This window comes from Leptidea sinapis, chromosome 13 (assembly GCF_905404315.1).
Source record: "Leptidea sinapis chromosome 13, ilLepSina1.1, whole genome shotgun sequence".
NCBI classification, from domain to species: Eukaryota; Metazoa; Arthropoda; class Insecta; order Lepidoptera; family Pieridae; genus Leptidea; species Leptidea sinapis.
Genome location: NC_066277.1, coordinates 14,639,865 through 14,645,912, shown reverse-complemented (window position 1 = coordinate 14,645,912; position 6,048 = coordinate 14,639,865).

Here is a 6,048-nt window from a genome sequence, read left to right as displayed (position 1 = left end):
AGAAATACTATATTTATACATTTATTTATTTATTTATTAATTTAGAAATACCAACATTTGTTTACATTGATGCGTTATATATTTATAATATAGACTAAATATAATGTGCTTAATGTAACAAACAATTACAGGTATCTACCACATGCTTTAATAATTTTCACAAAGTAAATATTAGTTTAAGAGGAAAAAAAATATACGCTAACAAGTAATAATGGTTAAATGATTTGGTTTGAAATTATTATTATTTAAGATGATTATATATATATATTATAAAACTGAGAAACATAATTATTATGACTACATTTTATTCACTTAACTTACATACAAATAATTTACGAACTGTATAGACAGAAGTCGTGAAATTAATATCGATGTAATCGCTATATATGTTTACCATCTTGCACAGCCTAGGAATAGGAGAGTTCGCTCCAAACATACATCTTCGAACCGGTGGAACTAGCGGAGCAATTTGCTTCCGGGGATATCTACTAGGGACACGAAAATTAATTTTATTCAGAAGCTGAGGACAGTCAATCTTGTCATTTAAAAGTTTTAATACAAAGATAAGATCGATTAGAGTTCGCCTGTCTTCTAAGGAAGTCATTTTGAAAAATACGAGTCTATTAGCATAGGTAGACAGACTTTTTCTTGAAAATCCGTTCGAATAAATTAAATGCCAAATAAATCTTTTTTGAATTCGCTCTATTCTTAACATGTGTGTCACATAGTGAGGTCTCCAAACTACCGATCCATATTCCAATACACTTTACAACTCATTGGTACGGAGCATCCGTACCAATGAGTTGTAAAGTGAAATTTTTAAAAAGTTGTCACGAAATACTTTTATGTTTCTAATTAAAAATCCTAACATTTTAGATGCCCGAGAGGTAACATACTCTATATGGGGAACGAAAGTTAACTTAGCATCAAAAACAATGCCAAGATCTTTAACTTGATTTAACTTATGAATAGAAGTCCCATTAATGCTATAATTGTACGCTACGTTACTTCTTTTCCGTGAAAAAGTAATAAAGTGGCACTTATCTGAGTTTAATACCATACCATTATAATGGCACCATAAAGTAATGCTCTCGAGATCTGATTGAAGTCTGGTACAGTCTTCGATTGAATTAATTTCTTTTAATATTTTCAAGTCATCGGCATAGAGATAAGGTTTTGATGATTTTATGGAATTGACGATATCGTTAATAAAAAAATTGAAAAGTAGGGGCCCTAAATGAGAGCCCTGCGGTACACCAGATGTAATAAATTGAGGAGAGGAATTGAAGCCATTCACCACCACAAAAAAGTAGCGACTAGACAAATATGATCTAAACCATTCCAAAAATATGTTGGATATACCATAAGCTGATAATTTGGCGATCAAGATACTATGACACACTCGATCAAAAGCCTTACTGAAGTCAGTATATACAACGTCGACCTGTTTCTGTGCATCCAGTAATTCGGTTATAGTTTCACAAAAATCTACGAGATTGGTTGTTGTTGATCTTGAAGGTACAAAGCCATGTTGAATTTCATGTAAGAACAATTTGAAGTGATTTTGTAGAAAAGGACAAATTAAGGATTCTAAAATTTTGGCAAATGTGGACAAAATGGAGATTGGTCTATAGTTTTTAATTAATTCCTGAGGGCCTGACTTATGTATGGGGACCACCTTGACTGTTTTCCAATATAACGGAAAGCATCCCGTACTGAGAGATTTATTGTATATAAATGAGAGGGGTACTGCCAACTGCTCAGCACATTCAACCACAAAAATTGAAGGAATTCCATCTGGCCCAGCTCCTTTATTTCTATCCAGTGATTGCAGTTTTTTTAAAATCATATTATCGTCAATCTGTGGCGGCATCAATAACGGACTATTATTCCTGACATTATAGAAATAATCAGAGTTTTGACAGTTATTGTAAGGTTGTCCACTGTTATTTGTATAAATAGAGCCAAAATATGAAGAAAAAAGTTCACAGATTTGGGGGCCATCTGAAGTTATCACCTCACCATCAGTCATAAGAGCCGGATACGCACTAGTACCACCACGTTTCGATTTAATGTAACTCCAAAAAAACTTTGGGTTATGCCTAAATTCTTTTTGTAAATTGACTAAATATCGGTTATAGCAAACAGAAGCCAGACGGGTACAACGTGAACTTATTAACTTTAATTCAATATAATCTCGGGGGTTTCTGTAATGTTTGAAACGCAATCTTAACTTATTTTTTTCTTTTAAACAATTAATTAATGAACGGTCATACCAAGAAGGATATTTATGATTACATTTATTTTTTAAAGGAACCGTTTCACGTATTATTTGTTGAATACTGGCGTAAAATAAATTAACCATATCATTAACGTTGTCATGTTTACTTATCATATCTTTCCAGTCAATCTGTGCTAATTTTGAGCGTATAATATCATATTCTGCCCTTCGAAAATTGAGTTGCGGGTTATTTTCATTAAAATGTAATTTATTTTCACGCATAAATAGTATATCAATTTCCAGAGGAGGATGCAATACATAAATAGTGCTTAAGGCATCGTGTGATTGCCTGACTGTGCAAGTTGGCAAATTAGTTAAGACCAAATCAAGAATTTTCCCAGAATGGTTAAAAATATAATTATTTTGTTTTAAATTATTAGTATGAATAAAATCAATTAAGGAGCGACCTATTTCAGGAATAATATAATCACTGGGAGCGTCATTCAGTAACGGCCAATTAATGCTGCTCAAATGAAAATCTCCAAGTATACAATTCTCATAAGTTTGATTACATTCTAATATAGAGCTGCATTTATCCAAAAAACCGTTCAGCCTAGAACGATTAACTGGTGGAGTCATGTAAATTACACAAAAGGCTATCTGACGAATAATTTTAAACTTAGAAAAAGGTAAATCAACAAGAACCCAAAGATCTTCTAAGTCTGTTTCCCAACTACATATTCTACGTGAACTAAATTTTCTCGACACAGCGATAAGTACGCCACCACCGTCACTTTTGAAACTGAATTTGGAATCGTGTCTGTCTCTTCTATACACTATGTATCTCGGGTCAAAAAGCTCGCTACTCGCCACACTACTATTTAACCAGGTCTCAGTTAGAACCACTAAATCATATTACATAACACTTGGCGATAAAAATTATGTGTTTTAGTTTTGAAGCCTCTTGAGTTCTGATAGTACATTTAAACTATCGAATTTTAAATTTATTTATTACTAAAAATAATCTAATAATTAACACCTAAATAAGATTGTCCAGCGTATTTTTATTTTTGATCAGAATATATTGGGAACCCTCATTTTTCCTCATAAAAATTTTGCCATTGCGAATCCATGTGAATTTATATCCTTTCTCCTTTGCTTTAATTCTTGCCGCAGCATGTAAGGATTTGTTAGTAGGTGACAAGTGCTCATTTACAAAAATTGGTGTTATATTATTACTCGGCAGACCCACATGAGCACTGTTCAACTTGTTTTGAGGGTTATCTTTGTTAAACTTAGAGACGGCAGCAATAACCTGATCACGCATCCGTATAGAGGAAAGTTGAACAACTATGGAGCGAGGTCTAGGAGTATCCGCTTTTGTCTTCGCTGTGCGAGTGCAATGAAGTGCGTCATTAGAGCTTAAGTTACAGCCAATGACCATTCCTAGTTCTGTTATAATATCAATAAGGTTTTCGTTTTTGCATTCGGGTACACACTGCAACTCAATATTGCATTGACGAAGTTGCTGTTCCATTTGATTAATACGCACACATAAGTCTTCTATAGTATTAGTAAGGGCTGCATTTTTTTTCCCAAGGTCGGCTAACTTTAATTTAGAACTTTCGTGATCTTTCTTCATTTCATCGTATTGGTTACTCATAAAGTTGATTGAGTCCGTAATCTACACTGTTATACATAACAGTTTAAAAAAGTTAGTTAACATACTCTTTTATATCCTTTAATTGCTTCATGTAATACGACCCTTCCCCTGCACCGTCTTGCCTACTACAAACAAGGAACGGTAATCGAAGGATATGATCATTCAGAGACACGTTTTTGTTTCATTTTTAACTAATTTTAATTATTTATAAGATTATACATTTCTGATATTCAATCATGGTTGCTCAGAGGGCAATGGAGAGGGCTATGCTGGGAGTTTTCCTGCGAGATCGAATCAGAAATGAGGAGATCCGTAGGAGAACCAAAGTTACCGACATAGTCCAAATGATTGAGAAACTAAAGTGGCAGTGGGCAGGGCGCATAGTTCGACGAACATATTATGGCCGTTGGGGCATTAAAGTCCTCGAATGGCGACCATGTAAGACGCAGTGTTTCCACAAGATGGACCGACGATCTGGTCAAGATCGCCGGAATACCTTAAATGAGGGCAGCGCAGGACCGATCGTCATGGAAATCTTTGGGGGAAGCCTTTGTCGAGCAGTTTTCCGGCTAATGATGATGAAACTATTTGTTGCTCCACTTATCAACAATAAGTGAAGCAATACCATAATATGAACTGATAAGTGGAGTATAAGGCACCAAGGTAACAATCTGGCACCCAAGAATCGAAAGAAGAAAGAGAGGACGGCCAACAGCCATCCTAATATTGACAAAGATAAATAATTGAAAAATATAAACTCACATTACAAGCATCTTTTCCCCCAGTAGCGTAGCCAGCACAGAGCATTCTGGGAGTGATGTAGAACCTGTAGGCTTTCTGGCAAGCCTCAACTTCCATCACCGGCACTGGTACGAAACGTAACCGGTCCGGGATATGACCATATCCAGATTCCTAGAATCAATGCGTACGTTTTATTAAATGATTGGAATGCGGGATCTATTAATATATAAAATTCTCGTGTCCCGGTGTGGTGACCGACTCCTAAACATATTTTTTTATTTTTTTCACACAATTTTTACGATTCAATTTTAAAAAATACATACAACTTCAAATTTTCACCCGTCTACGATCAACACCTATTTTTGTATCGCGATTTTTATATTATTCTGTTCCATTCACAGATCCGCAATAGGATTGCAAGATGGCAATTCAATATAATAATTATTGTAGTACAATATATTTTATGTACGATATATTTGGTAGGTATGAGAATCGGTCGTCATCTATTTTTTATAAAAAAAAATATTATTTTTTATTTCTTTTTATGGCAATACAACGCTTCCTGGGTCCGCTAGTTATCATTATATAAAAACAAGCGGACCCAGTGCCTTCAAAAGAAGGCACGTAAGGTTCTTATCGTTCTCCTCGACCTCCTTGTCCTCTTGCCTTCCTCTTCTCTCTTCTCTTTAAAAAAATATTATGTCCGCTCTTTTGTCTTCTCTGCCATAAAAAATATTACTGTCATTCCTCTTGACATAAAATACAGCAACTAATTACTCCGAATGTCATGAAAGGCTGCTGAAAATCAGTGTTGTGTTGGGGTCTCCTGTACTAACACAACTATGTGTTGAGTTAGGTACTTTTAACAATGCATCACGCGCCACACAGTTCTTTTAAATTATTAATAATGTTGTTTTTTTATCTTATTTTAATAAGTATACAAGGTGAAACTAAATGGGTATACTATGCTTTGAACCAGACATTCCTTAGGTCATCTCTAATGACTATGTGAAGTCAGAAATGAATTAGGATTATAATTTAATACAATATTTAAAATGCTAAGTTTTCGCAAAAACTATGATTCCCTCAACCTTAATCAACTGTTTTTTGAACTCTCTTTGACCTTAAACAGATGAAAAACGTAGATGTGACATAATATCAGATAATAGTAAAATGCCTACGATTCATTGCAGCTGTGAAGCAATTTGTGTTCTCATTTTGCGATGAAGACAAAGTTATTTTGTATGTGCATTTGCTTTAGCTGACATTGAAAATACTTCTAAATTTGTATTTACTGTAGTTATGTATTACCCAATAAAGATTTTTTAATTCTAATCTTATGAAACTATGTTATGTTATTATTTACTCTGATTTCCGCGAGTGTTACAAATTTAAATAAAACACGTTTAAAAGATAAAAACTA